This window comes from Bombina bombina, chromosome 3, assembly GCF_027579735.1.
Source record: "Bombina bombina isolate aBomBom1 chromosome 3, aBomBom1.pri, whole genome shotgun sequence".
NCBI lineage: Eukaryota > Metazoa > Chordata > Amphibia > Anura > Bombinatoridae > Bombina > Bombina bombina.
This window is the reverse complement of record NC_069501.1, coordinates 200,726,639-200,748,702: the sequence shown is the minus strand read 5'-3', so window position 1 is coordinate 200,748,702 and position 22,064 is coordinate 200,726,639.

The window sequence follows — 22,064 nt, the reverse complement described above, 5'->3', positions numbered from 1 at the left end:
ATAGCATGCAGGTGCTGTGCATGACAACTGATTTTAAAACTTGTGCTTAGTTGTAATTGGTTAAAAAATCAAGAACCCGCCTGTTAGATTAAGTCTATAGGTGTTAGCACTAACAACAGAGTTAGAAAAACAATATGAGAAAAAGAAGGACTGACTAGTTAATTGATTAGTAACAGGGTCACAAATTTAAACAAAATAACGAAAACTCTAACTAACGATAAATATTAGTACAAAATGATTGTAATGTATACAAACAGCGTAATAACGTTGAAGTTAATTATATGGAAGGGAAAGAGAGCAAATGTCATTAACCCATGTTAAACATATGTAAACAAAAAATAATAATTGTAATGCCAAACTGCAATAATGGACAGAAAACGGAATAGCAATGTAAATGTACTGCATGTATGCAAATGTCAGAATGGCAAATGGGGTGGAATTAGAATTATACAAGATATAGTAGATTATTCTAATCTGCAATATAGTGCAAGTAAGAATAATGATGTCAAAAAGTGAGTGTAAATAGTATATCTGAAGCTTCACATAAATCAATGTAAGGGAAGTAAGAGGGTCGAATATTAGATGACATATACAATGCTAGATACTAATAACAATTGAATCAGCAGAAAAAATAGGGATGATGATTATTCCCAATAGTTTATTAGGTCGAACTTGGAGTTCAGACCCTTAGGTATTCTGGTGTCAATTTTGAACATCCAGAATACCTCTCTTTTGGCCAGAATTTGGTTTAAGTTACCACCCCTGCTTGGTAGTACAACTTTTTCAATAATGCACCATCTAAATGTACTGAGGTTATTGCCGTGTTTGCCATGAAAATGTTGTACTAGAGGTGTAGTAGCTTTTCCCACATTGAATGTGGAAAGGTGTTCTCTTACTCTAGAGTTCATGTCTCTAGAAGTAAGTCCTACATATTTTAAATTACACTGTATGCAGGATATCAAATAGATGACATTGCTAGCAGTGCAGTTGAGGCACGTTGTAATGTCAAAAGACTGGCCAGTAACAAAAGATGTAAAACTTTTAGTAACCTGAACAAAGTCGCAGGGTTTGCAGCATCTGCTGCCACATTTGTACATCCCGTGATGCCTCAACCACGAGCTGCTGTTGCCTTCAATCTTTTTTAACTCTGTGGGTGCAAGAATGCCCCCCAGAGTGGTACTTCTTTTATATGAACATCTAAGTCCCTGGTCCACAGTAGTAACCAATTTGTCATCGGCAGCCAAAAGAGAAAAGTGTTTCTTCACTATTCTGCAGATTTTGTCATACTGGGCACTAAATTGGGTTACAAAATAAACTCCTGATGATGATTTGGAAGTTGTTAAATCAGTTTTATTTTGTAACAGGACTTCTCTATCAACATTCTCAAGAGACCTTCTTGCTCTCAGAACATTGTGGGAAGGGTATCCTCTCTCTCTCTCAATCTTTCCATTAATAGATTTGCTTCTTTATCATAGGTATCTTTGTTGGAGCAATTTCTTTTAAATCTCGTGAATTGGCCTTTGGCAACTGCATATCTCATTTGTTTGGGATGGCTATTGTTGCCATGCAACAGGGTATTGCCTGAAATAGGTTTGCGATAAACGCACGTTGTTACATTATTGCCTTGTGAGCCAATGAAAGTTAGATCAAGATAGTTGATTTGAGTACTATGCAATTCAAAGGTGAATCCAAGATTCATATTGTTGGAATTTAGAAAATTGAGAAAGAGGGGAACATCCAATAAGTCCCCTGACCAAACCAATAGGAGGTCATCAATGTACCTCCTATATAGTTTGATGTTCTTTTTGTAGGGGTTGTCATCTCCAAAGATGTGGCACAGCTCCCACCAACCCAAGTACAGGTTGGCATAGTAGGGGGCAAACTTGGCCCCCATAGCTATGCCGCATCTCTGGAGATAGAACTCCCCCTCAAACTTGAAAAAGTTGTGAGTGAGAAGGAATTCAATCACCAGAATTACATAGTCTTGGAATGCCGATGAGAAATCACTGAATTCACTGAAAGAGATGGCTTGCAGGCCAACACCATATAAGCTTTGGTAATCTTGCTTTATTGTTGCTGCATTTTCAAGTACATTTGAGTTGGCAATATAATCTGCGAGCTGTTTTGGCAATACACAGAGGAACTTTGTGTTATATTATTATCACTACTGTTGGATTTCCATTCACGCCTCCTACCTTTCCTGTTGACTATATCTTTACGGTACTACTGGAGGTACCTTCAGGAGGTTGTGTGTGTGATTTTTCAATTAGGGCAACGTTTTATGAGCTCTGTCATTTCTTTATAACATGGAGGACATGACACCAACCAATCAACAAATACTTACAAACAGAGACTTTTTCTCCCTCATGCCAGCTACGGCAAGGAGCAATGACATGTCTGACTGTGACCAAATATTTTCAGACAGCAAGGGGGTGTTATCATTAAGCTCTCTCTTTGAGTCAATGGAAACACTACTATTAAAAGAATGCAAAGTCCAATGGGACATCTGGGCCTTTGACAAATATATGACTGAGGGCATGATACCCAGAGGCCTGAGAGTTTACAAATTCCCCTCATTCGACGTGGACACATCAGACAAAGACTTTGTTAAGGAATGGAACGAGGTTTTGTCAGAGTGCTCCTCAAGACTAATCATCATGCTGAGGAACTATAAATTGAAACAACTAGACATTATAAAAAAGGACATTATGGACTTACAAACGGAAATGGACAAACGCATCCATGACCCTCAATTTGGAAAATTTGATTCGATTTTGAGGGGCATGGTGGCTAGGGGAAAAAGCTTAGTAATGGAGAATAAGCACTCCAAATTTCTAAGAGATCGATCAGATTATCAAAGCAATACAGTATACATATGGAATCGTAAACAAAGGGGAGAATATAGGTGCAATCAATTTTCTACAGGCGCACGCAGGGGCAACAGGAGACGTAGAGGCCAGAGATCTAACACTAGAAATGTTTCTTTCTCTAGTAGTGTTGAGTATTCTTCTGATGAGGGTACCAAGACCACTACGTCCACTAGTGCCCCTGCCACACAGATAGCACCCCTGATTCCTGTGGGTATACTTAAAAACAATAAACAAACATATACATCTGTCTCATCCAGTGAACAAGTAGTGAGACCCAAAGAGTCTATTGTACAGGCATTACCTTTTCACTCCCTGAGTCAACATACATCATCACATATGCCATCTGTCTCACCTAGCACAGTTCATACTAATGTGCATTGAATCCCTAGTGATCGAGAACAGGTTTTTCCACAGGCCCTAGACCAAATCAACAGTGGGGGTCAGACACAGATTGCCCAAGGGAGATATCCACTCAGGGGAAACAAACCCCAGACAAAGTACAAATGATAAATAATGTCATCAATCTCTCTTCGGTTATATTGACATCCCAAAAACATTCTGTACTTTGACTAGGTCTAGGTTTCTCCCCTACCAGCAATTTCAATATTTTTCAAACTTTAGTCGACGTAAACAGACTAATTAGGAATTTGACTTTGAAAAAACATTTCTATACTACACATACTTCATTGGATGAGCCTACAGTTACTATATCCCATGTAACCAATAATAATATACAAGATTTTCAGGAAATGTGTGACATGGTCACCTTACAATCTTTGGCTAAAGAATCAGCTAGAGATAAAGAGGCCACAATTAACAAAGGCACTACACTAATAGAAAAGTCAAATTTCTATCCTATATTGAGTAGGGGGAACATACTAGAAACTTTTCAATACAGGATAGAGACGGATCTTATCAGATTACAAAAAGATGTCAGTAAGGAGAAACACAATCTCACGCTTAAACAAAAAGAGGCACTGACACAGCTTAAAAACAACAACCAAATAGTGATCTGCCCTGCTGATAAGGGCGGCGCTGTGGTTGTTATGAATAGGGATGACTATACAACCGAGGCTAGAAGACAATTACACAATACTAATGATTATGAGTTGCTACCCAGGAACCCTACCAACGCCTTTAAGGTCCAACTCAAACATATCTTGGACAATGGGAGGGAACAGGGATTCTTGGATGATAAAACTGTTAAGTACTTGGATGTCCAGTTTCCCAGGGTTCCCTGTTTCCACCTTTTTCCTAAAGTCCATAAGAGTACTACTAATGTAACAGGCAGGCCCATTGTGAGTGGGATTGACTCCCTTTTGGAGCACCTCTCGCAATGGATATTTTGCAGCCTATGGTACTTGACTTAGTATCATATGTTCGTGATACTAAGCATGTAATTAACATTTTACATAATTTCACATGGAGAAAGGAATATGCATGGCTTACCATTGATGCAGTAGCTCTGTATTCTTCTATACCCCATTTGAAGGGCCTGCAAGCCATCTCTTTCTTTTTCCAAGAATTCAGTGATTTCTCATCGGCATTCCAAGACTATGTAATTCTGGTGATTGAATTCCTTCTCACACACAACTTTTTCAAGTTTGAGGGGGAGTTCTATCTCCAGAGATGCGGCATAGCTATGGGGGCCAAGTTTGCCCCCTCCTATGCCAACCTGTACTTGGGTTGGTGGGAGCTGTGCTGCATCTTTGGAGATGACAACCCCTACAAAAAGAACATCAAACTATATAGGAGGTACATTGATGACCTCCTATTGGTTTGGTCAGGGGACTTATTGGATGTTCCCCTCTTTCTCAATTTTCTAAATTCCAACTATATGAATCTTGGATTCACCTTTGAATTGCATAGTACTCAAATCAACTATCTTGATCTAACTCTCATTGGCTCACAAGGCAATAATGTAACAACGTGCGTTTATCGCAAACCTATTTCAGGCAATACCCTGTTGCATGGCAACAGTAGCCATCCCAAACAAATGAGATATGCAGTTGCCAAAGGCCAATTCACGAGACTTAAAAGAAATTGCTCCAACAAAGATACCTATGATAAAGAAGCAAATCTATTAATGGAAAGATTGAGAGAGAGAGAGGATACCCTTCCCACGATGTTCTGAGAGCCAGAAGGTCTCTTGAGAATGTTGATAGAGAAGTCCTGTTACAAAATAAAACTGATTTAACAACTTCCAAATCATCATCAGGAGTTTATTTTGTAACCCAATTTAGTGCCCAGTATGACAAAATCTGCAGAATAGTGAAGAAACACTTTTCTCTTTTGGCTGCCAATGACAAATTGGTTACTACTGTGGACCAGGGACTTAGATGTTCATATAAAAGAAGTACCACTCTGGGGGGCATTCTTGCACCCACAGAGTTAAAAAAGATTGAAGGCAACAGCAGCTCGTGGTTGAGGCATCACGGGATGTACAAATGTGGCAGCAGACGCTGCAAACCCTGCAACTTTGTTCAGGTTACTAAAAGTTTTACATCTTTTGTTACTGGCCAGTCTTTTGACATTACAACGTGCCTCAACTGCACTGCTAGCAATGTCATCTATTTGATATCCTGCATACAGTGTAATTTACAATATGTAGGACTTACTTCTAGAGACATGAACTCTAGAGTAAGAGAACACCTTTCCACATTCAATGTGGGAAAAGCTACTACACCTCTAGTACAACATTTTCATGGCAAACACGGCAATAACCTCAGTACATTTAGATGGTGCATTATTGAAAAAGTTGTACTACCAAGCAGGGGTGGTAACTTAAACCAAATTCTGGCCAAAAGAGAGGTATTCTGGATGTTCAAAATTGACACCAGAATACCTAAGGGTCTGAACTCCAAGTTCGACCTAATAAACTATTGGGAATAATCATCATCCCTATTTTTTCTGCTGATTCAATTGTTATTAGTATCTAGCATTGTACACTGTGTGTAGAATTATTAGGCAAATGAGTATTTTGACCACATCATCCTCTTTATGCATGTTGTCTTACTCCAAGCTGTATAGTCTCGAAAGCCTACTACCAATTAAGCATATTAGGTGATGTGCATCTCTGTAATGAGAAGGGGTGTGGTCTAATGACATCAACACCCTATATCAGGTGTGCATAATTATTAGGCAACTTCCTTTCCTTTGGCAAAATGGGTCAAAAGAAGGACTTGACAGGCTCAGAAAAGTAAAAAATAGTGAGATATCTTGCAGAGGGATGCAGCACTCTTAAAATTGCAAAGCTTCTGAAGCGTGATCATCGAACAATCAAGCGTTTCATTCAAAATAGTCAACAGGGTCGCAAGAAGCGTGTGGAAAAACCAAGGCGCAAAATAACTGCCCATGAACTGAGAAAAGTCAAGCGTGCAGCTGCCAAGATGCCACTTGCCACCAGTTTGGCCATATTTCAGAGCTGCAACATCACTGGAGTGCCGAAAAGCACAAGGTGTGCAATACTCAGAGACATGGCCAAGGTAAGAAAGGCTGAAAGACGACCACCACTGAACAAGACACACAAGCTGAAACGTCAAGACTGGGCCAAGAAATATCTCAAGACTGATTTTTCTAAGGTTTTATGGACTGATGAAATGAGAGTGAGTCTTGATGGGCCAGATGGATGGGCCTGTGTCTTGATTGTTAAAGGGCAGAGAGCTCCAGTCCGACTCAGACGCCAGCAAGGTGGAGGTGGAGTACTGGTTTGGGCTGGTATCATCAAAGATGTGCTTGTGGGGCCTTTTCGGGTTGAGGATGGAGTCAAGCTCAACTCCCAGTCCTACTGCCAGTTTCTGGAAGACACCTTCTTCAAGCAGTGGTACAGGAAGAAGTCTGCATCCTTCAAGAAAAACATGATTTTCATGCAGGACAATGCTCCATCACACGCGTCCAAGTACTCCACAGCGTGGCTGGCAAGAAAGGGTATAAAAGAAGAAAATCTAATGACATGGCCTCCTTGTTCACCTGATCTGAACCCCATTGAGAACCTGTGGTCCATCATCAAATGTGAGATTTACAAGGAGGGAAAACAGTACACCTCTCTGAACAGTATCTGGGAGGCTGTGGTTGTTGCTGCACGCAATGTTGATGGTGAACAGATCAAAACACTGACAGAATCCATGGATGGCAGGCTTTTGAGTGTCCTTGCAAAGAAAGGTGGCTATATTGGTCACTGATTTGTTTTTGTTTTGTTTTTGAATGTCAGAAGTGTATATTTGTGAATGTTGAGATGTTATATTGGTTTCACTGGTAAAAATAAATAATTGAAATGGGTATATATTTGTTTTTTGTTAAGTTGCCTAATAATTATGCACAGTAATAGTCACCTGCACACACAGATATCCCCCTAAAATAGCTATAACTAAAAACAAACTAAAAACTATTTCCAAAACTATTCAGCTTTGATATTAATGAGTTTTTTGGGTTCATTGAGAACATAGTTGTTGTTCAATAATAAAATGAATCCTCAAAAATACAACTTGCCTAATAATTCTGCACTCCCTGTATATGTCATCTAATATTCGACCCTCTTACTTCCCTTACATTGATTTATGTGAAGCTTCAGATATACTATTTACACTCACTTTTTGACATCATTATTCTTACTTGCACTATATTGCAGATTAGAATAATCTACTATATCTTGTATAATTCTAATTCCACCCCATTTGCCATTCTGACATTTGCATACATGCAGTACATTTACATTGCTATTCCGTTTTCTGTCCATTATTGCAGTTTGGCATTACAATTATTATTTTTTGTTTACATATGTTTAACATGGGTTAATGACATTTGCTCTCTTTCCCTTCCATATAATTAACTTCAACGTTATTACGCTGTTTGTATACATTACAATCATTTTGTACTAATATTTATCGTTAGTTAGAGTTTTCGTTATTTTGTTTAAATTTGTGACCCTGTTACTAATCAATTAACTAGTCAGTCCTTCTTTTTCTCATATTGTTTTTCTAACTCTGTTGTTAGTGCTAACACCTATAGACTTAATCTAACAGGCGGGTTCTTGATTTTTTAACCAATTACAACTAAGCACAAGTTTTAAAATCAGTTGTCATGCACAGCACCTGCATGCTATGACTACAGCTCTATAGCCGAAACGCGTAAGCCCTGGTGCTGCGCCTGCCAAAGTCTACTATTCTGTCCGTACATGTTATTACTATTTTTTAAACATTTACTAATAAATATCATTATTTTTTATATATATATATATTTTTTTTTTTATATACATATAGGATTGCTCCCCCACAGAGCTCCATTGTGCCCTCCTGTGATTGCCTTTATCGCGCTCATTGCCACTGAGCATTGGATCACTCCCTGATACATTCCGGAAGCACGATCACGGAGGAGGACCTCGACCGAGACGCTGTTACCTTGGATCAGCGTGCATTTTGCCGGATTCAGAGAGCCGCTCACAGCCAGCACAGCAAGACATCTTAGCATCACGGAAGAAGTCGAAGGACACCTGTCATCAAAAGCCGGTAATCGAGCAGGCACAGGTGAGCCAAGTTGGTAGCTGCACTCGCTAGTGTTCCGTTTACCTTCCGCCAACACCATATAAGCTTTGGTAATCTTGCTTTATTGTTGCTGCATTTTCAAGTACATTTGAGTTGGCAATATAATCTGCGAGCTGTTTTGGCAATACACAGAGGAACTTTGTGTTATATTATTATCACTACTGTTGGATTTCCATTCACGCCTCCTGCCTTTCCTGTTGACTATACCGCAGAAAAAGTATACATACAATTTTTAAATTAAAGTTTAACTGACTGCAATAAAATACAATCCTTTTTCTGCACACAAAGGGTTAAAGATGAATTATAAATGTTTTTTGTATCCCCAAAAAGCAAGGAGCCCAGTATTATATTGCAGTTCACTGCTAGAAAATAGAATTGTTTTTCTGCACACAAAGGGTTAAAGTTTAATTCAAATCAAGACAGTAGAGTCACATCGTATGGCCCCACAGCAAAAGTATATGTGCAGATTTTAAATTAAAGGTTAATGGACTGAAATAAAATAGAACTATATTTTTGTAAACAAAGGGTTAAAGTTTAATTCTAAATTTTTTGCATCCTCAAAAAAGCAAGGAGCCCAGTACAGTCACAGGCTCTGGCCCCACAGCAAAAATATACATGCTGCTTTTAAATTAAAGTTTAACTGGCAACAATAAAATGTAACTGGTTTTATGCATAGAAGGGGTTTAAGTTTTCACACCCCCCAAAAAAATCAAGGAGGCCAGTACAGTCAAAGTCTAGGCTTCATAGCAAAAAGTATACGTGCATCTTTTAAATTGTAGTTTAACTGACTACAATAAAATAGAACTGTATTTCTGCAGAAAAAAAGTAAAAGTTTAATTCTACATTTTTGCACCCCCAAAAAAGAAAAGGAGGCCAGTACAGTTGCAGGCTATGGCCCCACAGCAAAAATATGCGTGCAGCTTTTAACTTAAAGTTTAACTGACTGCAATAAAATAGAACTTGTTTTCTGCACACAAATGGTTAATGCTAAATTGTTTGTACCCTAAAAAGGCAAATAAGCTCTAAGGTTAGGATTACTTTTTGCAGATAGGAGCTCATTTGCAGCAATATTTGAGGTATCAAGAGACACATAAGCCTCCTTTTTGGCCTTACCCCCCTTAGGCATAATAAACTTTACTTCTGAGTACTAGAGTCAGCAATGTCAGCAAGCTACAAGCCCAGAGTTGGCAAGCAGCTCAGTGATGCAGATAAGATACAGTTCCAAGTCATGGACACCACACCATATACGCACCTGAACCCCCAGCCAAAAGAAGAGAAAAAAAAAATTTAACTTTTTGGCTGAATAAATATAATTTTTCCAATAGCCCCTTATTGGAAAATGTATATTTATACAGCCACAAATGTTCCAGTTCAGTTTTGTTGCAAAAAAACCCAAAACATTGTTTGCCTTTTTTACTTCTATCACACCGCAAGTGCGATAGATAGAAGTATAGGGATTCAAGCCCTTTGCACTTATTTCAAAGTGCCTGCAGCACCGCCCCCAACCAAGCCCTATACCTTGTTAATCGCACAGTTTTCGATGTGCAAGTGAGAGCATGTGATGATGACGTGCGGGAGGAGGAGCCTAGTCGGCGTAAAACTGAGTTGGAGCTAGAGATCTGAGAGGGGGCTGCCAGGAACTGAATGTGCTTCACTTGAAGTTGTAAGAGTACCATGGCCGTTTCTTGCTGGGATGCCGTAGCTCGGTGACAGTGGGCGTGCTGTCTGTCATTTATAAGGTAATTTATTTATTTAAATAGCGGGGGGTGGCGGTAGTGAGGGCAGAGAGCCGGAAATAAAACCCACGCACAGCAAATGGTTACAGCCTGCGCGCTGGCTTCTGTAGAGAGGGGTTGGCTCTTGTGTGTAGTTAGCAGAGGTGTAACATACCCAGCTGAGTAGCATAAATATAAAAAGCTCATTGCACACTCAATGGTTTTAGGATGAAGGACAGTGCAGAATCATGGGCTCTTTTGTGTTGATTCTCAGGCTCTCAGCGGATCCTCCAGCATTCAGAGAGTTAATGTGAATCTGATAAAGAGTTACGTGCTTACCCAGACAGGCTGTGTCTGTACAGCCCCTACCTCATCAATGCGGCTACTCTGATTTGTTTCTCACTGTTAAGCAAGTTAGTTGTGACACCCGCTCAGACAAAAACTTGTGCACTGGATCAAGGTAGGGGCAACATTTCTGTTTAATGTAAAATAAATCTGTCTATCAAGCTCCAAAATTCACATTGTTTTTACCAAGTCTCCTGCAGTTTGCAGGAGACGTTTTGTTTGCTATTAATAATTTTGACAGGTCTGCCAGGATATTTTACACAGGCAGCCAGGCTGAATAAAACAGCAGTGACAAACGGACTCCTTTGGTTATGTTAGATTAACGGTCTCATGTGTCTCCTCTTAGTTTAACTGAAAAGAGACATATAAAATTGTTAATCTGTTATCTGAGTCTGACCAAACCTATGAACTCTGTTTATTGTTTAAATAATATTGACATGTTGACCCCTTCATGTGGCGTAAAGCTAGTTCCACAAAGCTCTAACAGCAGAGTACAATAGCAATATTGTATGTATTGTCTCAGTGATATTTACACATGTGTAAACCCTATCTAACACACAACCCCATAGTCAATAAATATATTTATTAATGGAAGCAATAATTTATAGTCACAGTAGCAAAGCAAGCACACTGAACGGAACAGTGAGACAAGAGAAAACAATGCTTCTATATTTAGTGTGTTTACTTGTATGAGAGTATACAGTTGCAAGAAAAAGTATGTGAACCCTTTGGAATGATATGGATTTCTGCACAAATTGGTCATAAAATGTGATCTGATCATCATCTAAGTGACAACAATAGACAATCACAGTCTGCTTAAACTAATAACACACAGATAATGAAATGTTGCCATGTTTTTATTGAACACACCATGTAAACATTCACAGTGCAGGTGGAAAAAGTATGTGAACCCTTGGATTTAATAACTGGTTGAACCTCCTTTGGCAGCAATAACTTCAACCAAACGTTTCCTGTAGTTGCAGATCAGACGTGAACAACGGTCAGGAGTAATTCTTGACCATTCCTCTTTAAAGAACTGTTTCAGTTCAGCAATATTCTTGGGATGTCTGATGTGAATCGCTTTCTTGAGGTCATGCCACAGTATCTCAATCGGGTTGAGGTCAGGACTCTGACTGGGCCACTTCTGAAGGCATATTTTCTTCTGTTTAAGCCATTATGTTGTTGATTTACTTATGTGCTTTGGGTCATTGTCCTGTTGCAACATCCATCTTCTGTTGAGCTTCAGCTGGTAGACAGATGGCCTTAAGTTATCCTGCAAAATGTCTTGATAAACTTGGGAATTCATTTTTCCTTTGATGATAGCAATCCGTCCAGGCCCTGGCGCAGCAAAGCAGCCCCAAACCATGATGCCCCCACCACCATACTTCACAGTTGGGATGAGGTTTTGATGTTGGTTTGCTGTGCCTCTTTTTCGCCACACAAAGTGTTGTGTGTTTCTTCCAAACAACTCAACTTTGGTTTCATCTGTCCACAGAATATTTTGCCAGTACTGCTGTGGAACATCCAGGTGCTCTTGTGCAAACTGTAAACGTGCAGCAATGTTTTGTTTGGACAGCAGTGGCTTCCTCTATGGTATCCTCCCATGAAATCAATTCTTGTTTAGTGTTTTACGTATTGTAGATTCCCTAACAGGGATGTTAGCATTTGCCAGTGACTTTTGTAAGTCTTTAGCTGACACTCTAGAAATCTTCTTCACCTCATTGAGCAGTCTGCGCTGTGCTCTTGCAGTCATCTTTACAGGATGGCCACTTCTATGGAGAGTAGCAGCAGTGCTGAACTTTCTCCATTTATAGACAATTTGTCTTACCGTGGACTGATGAACAGCAAGGCTTTTGGAAATACTTTTATAACCCTTTTCAGCTTTATGCAAGTCAACAATTCTTAATCGTAGGTCTTCTGAGAGCTCTTTTGTGCGAGGCATCATTCACATCAGGCAATGCTTCTTGTGAAAAGCAAACCCAGAACTGGTGTGTGTTTTTTATAGGGCAGGGCAGCTGTAACCAACACCTCCAATCTCATCTCACTGATTGGACTCCAGTTGGCTGACATCTCACTCCAATTAGCTCTTGGAGATGTCATTAGTCTAGGGGTTCACATACCTTTTCCACCTGTACTGTGAATGTTTACATGGTGTGTTCAATAAAAACATGGCAACATTTCATTCTTTGTGTGTTATTAGTTTAAGCAGACTGTGATTGTCTATTGTTGGGACTTAGATGATGAACAGATCATATTTTATGACCAATTTGTGCAGAAATCCATATAATTCCAAAGGGTTCACATACTTTTTCTTGCAACTGTATATGTGTATGTATACAGTATGTGTGTGTATATGATTACGTTTGTGTGTGTGTCTGTATATGTGTATATCTGTGTTTATATATGTGCACGGTGTGTGTATATATATTGTTATGTGGTGTGTATGTATATATATATATATATATATGTGTATGTATACAGTATATCTTTGTGGGTATGTATATATATATATATATGTGTCTGTATGTGTATGTATACATACGTGTGTATATATATTTATATATGTCTGTATATATATATATATATATATATATATATATACATATACAGTATCTCACAAAAGTGAATACACCCCTCACATTTTTTTAAATATTTTATTATATCTTTTCATGTGACAACACTTAAGAAATTACACTTTGCTACAAGTTAAGTAGTGAGTGTACAGCCTGTATACCAGTGTAAATTTGCTGTCCCATCAAAATAACTCAACACACAGCCATTAATGTATAAACCGTTGGCAACAAAAGTGCGTACACCCCTAAGTGGAAATGTCCAAATTGGACCCAATTAGCCATTTTCCCTCATCTGTGTCATGTGACTCGTTAGTGTTACAAGGTCTCAGGTGTGAATGGGGAGCAGGTGTGTAAATTTGGTGTTATCGCTCTCACACTCTCTCATACTGGTCACTGGAAGTTCAACATGGCACCTCATGGCAAAGAACTCTCTGAGGATCTGAAAAAAGAATTGTTTCTCTACATAAAGCTGGCCTAGGCTATAAGAAAAGTATTTTACATTGATTTCCTAGAATGTGTGTCGTGAGGACCTACCTCTTTGTGCAATGTGCCTGTTTGTTTGTTTGTTTGTTTACAACATGATTACATATGGTTGCAGTAAGCAGGTACATATAGGGAGATAACTAGGATCCAGATTGTTGGGATATTTACTTATATTCTTTAAGGCTATTTTGCATTCTAATTAGGAATAGGATATTTGAAATGATATACATATTACTCTAAATATAAGCAGGAGTTAAAGGTTAATTATTATTCTCTTCAAAAATGTACAGATTATACATAAGTGGGTTTAGACATGTTGTTAATATCGATGTGTTTCGAAACTTTGGTTACTTAGATCCTTTAATATTTAACCCCCTAGGCTGTAGTGTGTGTGGGAATATGTTTAGGGGAAATTGTATTCAATCATGTATACTGCACTGAAAATTGCTGTCTGGAAATTGGGAATTTGTTAACCAACATATGTACCTGAAAATAAACAGGTGAAATTAAGGTGTAAAGTGTACACACCGGATGGAGAAGTGGAGTTTGAGGACTCACTCCTCTATTTTTGAATTTTAACCAATGAGAAGGTAGTAACCTCTTTTAAAAGACTGTCTTTGGCATAATACTGCAGCTACGATTACGGCAACAAAAGCTGAAACGCGTCAGCAGCAGTACTGAGGAGTGAGCTCCTCTCTCCATTTCCACTGACAGGGTGGTAATTTGTTCTGATCCATTGAACATTTTAACTTTTTGTTAATAATAAAGGACTTGTTTTTATCCTACCTTGTGGCGGTGCTCCTTTTCTTTTTGCTGTGGATCATATAAGAAGATTGCCAAGATCCTAAAACTGAGCTGCAGCACATTGGGCAAGACCATACAGCGGTTTCACAGAACAGGTTCCACTCAGAACAGGCCTCACCATGGTTGATCAAAGAAGTTTAGTGCACATGCTCAGCATCATATCCAGAGGTTGTCTTTGGGAAATAGACATATGAGTGCTGCCCACATTGCTGCAGAGGTTGAAGGGGCTTGAGAGACTTTCTAAGGACTGCACCAGCAGTAAATATTGGTAAAGGATATTAAGCTTTAAAACTAAAGCAAATTAAGTGGGACCTCCACGCAACAACCCTGGCAGAATATTACAGGGTAAAAAGGATTCTGCGTGATCTTAGGATGAGTACATGCCCTACCCTATTAAAAGAGAACAAGGAAAATTGTGATAAGTTTGAGGCAATTATCAGCAAGTGCTCGTATGACTTAATGGTCTGGACAGTTGAATCCCTGCTTAGGGAAATGGAGTTGCAAGCAGACAACATAAAAAAACATAAGGAAGAATTGCTTACCTCAATGACCCCGGAGGACTTTGAGAGCCTAGAGAAAAGAGTTGACAAGAAGATCCAAGCAGAACAGAAGGTCATTAAAGAGACCAAAATAATAAAATTCCAAAGGGATGAGGAAGACTATCGACAAGGAAGAGTCTATAAGTGGCATTATGGTAACCAAGGTTACCAGTCCGCACAGAGAGCAGGAGGGAGACGAAGAAACAACTAACAACGCAATGGAGGCGGAGGAAGTGGCTCTAGCACAACGAATACGTCATCAGACATTGCATCACTTTCCCCTTTGGAGCAGAGCAGCGGCGAGAACAATACCGCCAGGGAGGCAGCAAACATTGCAGCCAAAAAAACGACAAGTGCAGTACTACAACAGGAGCAAGTAAGGCGGTCGTACCGCAGAGGGAACAAGAAGTAACTTAGAGTCAAGAGACTGTGGAAAATATATCAGGATATGCACTTACACAAGACAAAAGTAATTTGCTCAATAAGGGGCTCTCTTTTTGTCCTTACCAGGGAACTGATTTCTTTGAGCTCGAAAAATATCTACAGAGACTTTACAGGAACATTAAGCTAAAAATGTTGTTAAGTGAAGATAAATGTTATAATAAAGTCAGCAGTAATTTGAATCAAAGTGAATGGTCTCTACAAACACTAGGGCTGAAGAAAAAAAGTTCTTTAAACCCAACATAACCCAACATAAACAATCACAGGATCAACACTTTTGTTATTTTAATAGAAAATAAGTTTTAGAAATTGCGAATTAACACTAAGAATAAGAAAGATCTTTCTAAGAGATGGGAAGGGGGTCAATTAGTAAATATGATTAACTTTACAAAAAATGACAACCATGCATTAAATAAGTTGAAAAAAAAATGGAGAAATTATCCTTAAAGGGGCAGACAAGGGTGGAGCAACCATAGTCATGGACAAGTCATATTATGTAGAGGAAATCAAGACACAACTCAGTGATTCAGAGACTTACAGAAAAATCAATGCTAACCCACTCTGTAAGATCCAGAGCTAGAGACAGTCCATATTGAAAGTAGCAGTAGAACAGGACACTGTAGAAAAAAATTGGCAGAATATCTTTATGTTGTGACCCCAGGTAACCATATATTTTATACGGTCCCCAAGGTCCATAAAGACATAAAAAAAAAACAGGGAGACCCATTGTCTCATGTTTCGACTCAGTGTTTACAAACTTTTCTATATTCATAGACAGAATCTTGCAGTCTGAGGTAGATAAGATGTCTAGTTACTTAAAGGACACTAGTCATTTTTTGGAAAAGGCAGGACAACTAGCGTTTCCATCATATAGATACCTGTTGTTCACCATGGACGTCAAAAGTCTTTATACCTCTATAAAACATGAATCAGGTATAGCTATTATTAAAAAGACACTCATGGTGAACAATGGATATACACAAAGTGATTTTATTGAGCAATTGCTTAGGTTGATATTATATTGGAATTATTTCCTTTTCCAAGATGAGTGGTTTGTGCAGATAAAATGGATGGCTATGGGTTCCAATGTTGCCTCATCATACGCCAATCTCTTCATGAATGAGTTTGAGGAGAGAATAGTGTATGAAAATGATGTGTTGATTCTGAGACTCTCAGCGGATCCTCCAGCGCTCAGAGAGTTAATGTGAATCTGACAAAGAGTTACGTGCTTACCCAGGCAGGCTGTGTCTGTGCAGCCCCAACCTCATCAATGTGGCCACTCTGATTTCAAACCGGACCCTGTCTCACTGTTAAGCAAGTTAGTTGTGACACCTGCTCAGACAAAAACTTGTGCACTGGATCAAGGTAGGGGCAGCATTTCTGTTTAAATTGCATGAGTTGCTGTTCTATTATCAAGGGACCAATTTTTTTTCATCCACATAGTGGCAAGAGATATGATATAAATGGGTTTTATACCTGTGAAAAAAAGTTAGGGAGCGTATGAGCCAGCATCGCTCCAACATCAGATGCAAGAACTAAGAGGCTCCCTGTCCAAGCACTTCCTGGAGCAGGGTCATGGCATTAGCCAACTAAGATGGCAAGTCATCGAGCAAATAAAGACTCCCAGGAATGGCATAGACAGGGAAAAGTTAATGAAACAAAAAGAAATGTGGTGGATCCACAAACTGGAAACCCTGATACTAAAAGGCCTCAATAGAGATTTTGATTTGACTTGCTTTTTCTAAATATATTCTAAACTGAATATTTGAAGTAACTCAATAAATGTACTTGTTTAGAGTGTATTTTTCAATAATAAATAAACTACACCTATGCAATGTCATATATAATGTATTACTAAAAGGTATTCATTTCAAAATAATTTAATTATCATTAGGTTTTTTTAAATCAGTGACATAATCCGTATATTGTAAATATGTCATCAAGGTGATAATTAAATTGTACACTTGAACAATTGAAAATGAGGATTGATGGTGAGATGTGGAGAGAGGCGGGCAATGATATAGTGTCAAGATATATAAATGTATTGTCCTGGGTGCAGTGCTCTACATGTGGCAGTGTATGCCTTTCATGTAACAATGTGGTGTTGATTCTCATGAATATTGTTTTAAATGAAATATGTATAACAATGTATGTCATATGTTTGTTATAGCCATAATATTGTTTTTAATTTAGAGGTAAATAGTTTAAGTTGTAATGTAAGAAAATAACCACTAGATGGAGCCAAAGAGTTAAACAAGATTGCTTGCCGCGAAAACCTAAGGTTTAAAAACTGATAATTTATGTACAATACACCATGACTAAGGGGTTAATCCCTGAAACATCGCTTGTTTTTATGTCTGAATAAAGATTTATATTCTTAAAAGGTGCTGTGGACTATCTAAGTATATTGGCATATGGAGGGGTTTGGCAGTATACCCCAGTCTACACGAGCACCAACACAAGTAGTGCTGGCCCATAACTTGGCTTTTCAAAAGGGTGGGGGGTCAGCCTGTTATATTTGCAGGATTAACTGCTTCCTATTGGGGACATTCCCTAACGAACCATAGGAATAATTCACTCTAACTATTGTGCTCTCTACTCCTAGCTCTCAGCTGCTGCTGTATTACTCACCAGAGGATTGCCTGCACATCATCCACCTCCTCAACCTGTATGCAGGCTTCAAGCTGGGCCCAGCACAACGGTTTCCCTGCAAGATAGACTTCCAAGATAGCAACTGCCATCCGTCTGCTACTCTGTACATGGTAAGCATTCTGCTTATTCAAGAAATACTGTGACTTTATTCTATCTGCAAAAACTGACTTTGCTCATTCATATTTGCAAAATGGACTTTGCTACTTTAACTGCAAAAACAGACATTGCTTATTATATTTGCAAAAACGGACTTTGCTACTTATATATATTTGAAAAACAAACATTGTTTACTATATCTGCAAAAACTGACTTTGATACTGACATATGCAAAAACGGACATTGCTTACTATGGCCTAGATTTGGAGTTTGGCGGTAGCTGTGAAAACCAGCGTTAGAGGCTCCTAACGCTGGTTTTAGGCTAACTCCGGTATTTGGAGTCACTCAAAAAAGGGTCTAACGCTCACTTTTCAGCCACGACTTTTCCATACCGCAGATCCCCTTACGTAAATTGCGTATCCTATCTTTTCAATGGGATTTTTCTAACTCCGGTATTTAGAGTCGTGTCTGAAGTGAGCGTTAGAATTCTAACGACAAAACTCCAGCTGCAGAAAAAAGTCAGTAGTTAAGAGCTTTCTGGGCTAACGCCGGTTCATAAAGCTCTTAACTACTGTACTCTAAAGTACACTAACACCCATAAACTACCTATGTACCCCTAAACCGAGGCCCCCCCACATCGCCGCCACTCGATTAAATTTTTTAACCCCTAATCTGCCGACCGCCACCTACGTTATACTTATGTACCCCTAATCTGCTGCCCCTAACACCGCCGACCCTGCATTATATTTATTAACCCCTAATCTGTCCCCCACAACGTCGCCGCCAGCTACCTACTATAATTAACCCCTAATCTGCTGACCGCAAAGCGCCGACACCTACATTATAGCTATATACCCCTAATCTGCTGCCCCTAACACCGCCGACCCCTATATTATATTTATTAACCCCTAATCTGCCCCCCTCAACGTTGCCTCCACATGCCTACACTTATTAACCCCTAATCTGCCGAGCGGACCGCACCGCTACTATAATAAAGTTATTAACCCCTAATCCGCCTCACTAACCCTATAATAAATAGTATTAACCCCTAATCTGCCCTCCCTAACATTGCCAACACCTAACTTCAATTATTGACCCCTAATCTGCCGACCGGAGCTCACCGCTATTCTAATAAATGTATTAACCCCTAAAGCTAAGTCTAACCCTAACACTAACACCCCCCTAAATTAAATATAATTTTAATCTAACGAAATAAATTAACTCTTATTAAATAAATTATTCCTATTTAAAGATAAATACTTACCTGTAAAATAAATCCTAATATAGCTACAATATAAATTATAATTACATTGTAGCTATTTTAGGATTAATATTTATTTTACAGGCAACTTTGTAATTATTTTAACCATGTACAATAGCTATTAAATAGTTAAGAACTATTTAATAGCTACCTAGTTAAAATAATTACAAAATTACCTGTAAAATAAATCCTAACCTAAGTTACAATTAAACCTAACACTATACTATCATTAAATTAATTAAATAAAATACCTATAATTACCTACAATTAAACCTAACAATACACTATCAATACATTAATTAAATACAATATCTACAAATAACTACAATGAAATAAACTAACTAAAGTACAAAAAATAAAAAAGAACTAAGTTACAAAAAATAAAAAAATATCTACAAACATAAGAAAAATATTACAACAATTTTAAACTAATTACACCTACTCTAAGCCCCCTAATAAAATAACAAAGACCCCCAAAATAAAAAATGCCCTACCCTATTCTAAATTAATAAAGTTCAAAGCTCTTTTACCTTACCAGCCCTGAACAGGGCCCTTTGCGGGGCATGCCCCAAGAAGTTCAGCTCTTTTGCCTGTAAAAAAAAAAAACATACAATACCCCCCCCCCCAACATTACAACCCACCACCCACATACCCCTAATCTAACCCAAACCCCCCTTAAATAAACCTAACACTAAGCCCCTGAAGATCATCCTACCTTGTCTTCACCTAACCAGGTATCACCGATCGGTCCTGGCTCCAAAATCTTCATCCAACCCAAGCGGGGGCTGGAGATCCATCATCCGGTGGCTGAAGAGGTCCAGAAGAGGCTCCAAAGTCTTCATCCTATCCGGGAAGAAGAGGCAATCCGGACTGGCAACCATCTTGATCCAAGCGGCATCTTCTATCTTCATCCGATGACGACCTGCTCCATCCTGAAGACCTCCACCGCGGACCCATCTTCTTCCGGCGACGTCCAACTGAAGAATGACGGTTCCTTTAAGGGACGTCATCCAAGATGGCGTCCCTCGAATTCCGATTGGCTGATAGGATTCTATCCGCCAATCGGAATTAAGGTAGGAATATTCTGATTGGCTGATGGAATCAGCCAATCAGAATCAAGTTCAATCCGATTGGCTGATCCAATCAGCCAATCAGATTGAGCTCGCATTCTATTGGCTGTTCTGATCAGGATGGAGCCGGTCGTCATCGGATGAAGATAGAAGATGCCGCTTGGATCAAGATGGTTGCCGGTCTGGATCGCCTCTTCTTCCCGGATAGGATGAAGACTTTGGAGCCTCTTCAGGACCTCTTCAGCCACCGGATGATGGATCGCCAGCCCCCGCTTGGGTTGGATGAAGATTTTGGAGCCAGGATGGATCAGTGATACCTGGTGAGGTGAAGACAAGGTAGGATGATCTTCAGGGGCTTAGTGTTAGGTTTATTTAAGGGGGGTTTGGGTTAGATTAGGGGTATGTGGGTGGTGGGTTTTAATGTTGGGGGGGGTATTGTATGTTTTTTTTTTACAGGCAAAAGAGCTGAACTTCTTGGGGCATGCCCCGCAAAGGGCCCTGTTCAGGGCTCGTAAGGTAAAAGAGCTTTGAACTTTATTAATTTAGAATAGGGTAGGGCATTTTTTATTTTGGGGGTCTTTGTTATTTTATTAGGGGGCTTAGAGTAGGTGTAATTAGTTTAAAATTGTTGTAATATTTTTCTTATGTTTGTAGATATTTTTTTATTTTTTGTAACTTAGTTCTTTTTTATTTTTTGTACTTTAGTTAGTTTATTTCATTGTAGTTATTTGTAGATATTGTATTTAATTAATTTATTGATAGTGTAGTGTTAGGTTTAATTGTAGGTAATTGTAGGTATTTTATTTTATTAATTTAATGATAGTATAGTGTTAGGTTTAATTGTAACTTAGGTTAGGATTTATTTTACAGGTAATGTTGTAATTATTTTAACTAGGTAACTATTAAATAGTTCTTAACTATTTAATAGCTATTGTACCTGGTTAAAATAAATACAAAGTTACCTGTAAAATAAATATTAATCCTAAAATAGCTACAATGTAATTATAATTTATATTGTAGCTATATTAGGATTTATTTTACAGGTAAGTATTTAGCTTTAAATAGGAATAATTTATTTAATAAGAGTTAATTCATTTCGTTAGATTAAAATTATATTTAACTTAGGGGGGTGTTAGTGTTAGGGTTAGACTTAGCTTTAGGGGTTAATACATTTATTAGAATAGCGGTGAGCTCTGGTCGGCAGATTAGGGGTTAATAATTGAAGTTAGGTGTTGGCGATGTTAGGGAGGGCAGATTAGGGGTTAATACTATTTATAATAGGGTTAGTTAGGCGGATTAGGGGTTAATAACTTTATTAAAGTAGCGCTCAGGTCCGGTCGGCAGATTAGGGGTTAATAAGTGTAGGCAGGTGGAGGCGACGTTGTGGGGAGCAGATTAGGGGTTAATAAATATAATATAGGGGTCGGCGGTGTTAGGGGCAGCAGATTAGGGGTACATAGGGATAATGTAAGTAGCGGCGGTTTACGGAGCGGCAGATTAGGGGTTAAAAAATATATGCAGGGGTCAGCGATAGCGGGGGCGGCAGAATAGGGGTTAATAAGTGTAAGGTTAGGGGTGTTTAGACTCGGGGTACATGTTAGGGTGTTAGGTGGAGACGTAGGAAGTGTTTACGCATAGCAAACAATGGGGCTGCGTTAAGAGCTGAACGCGGCTT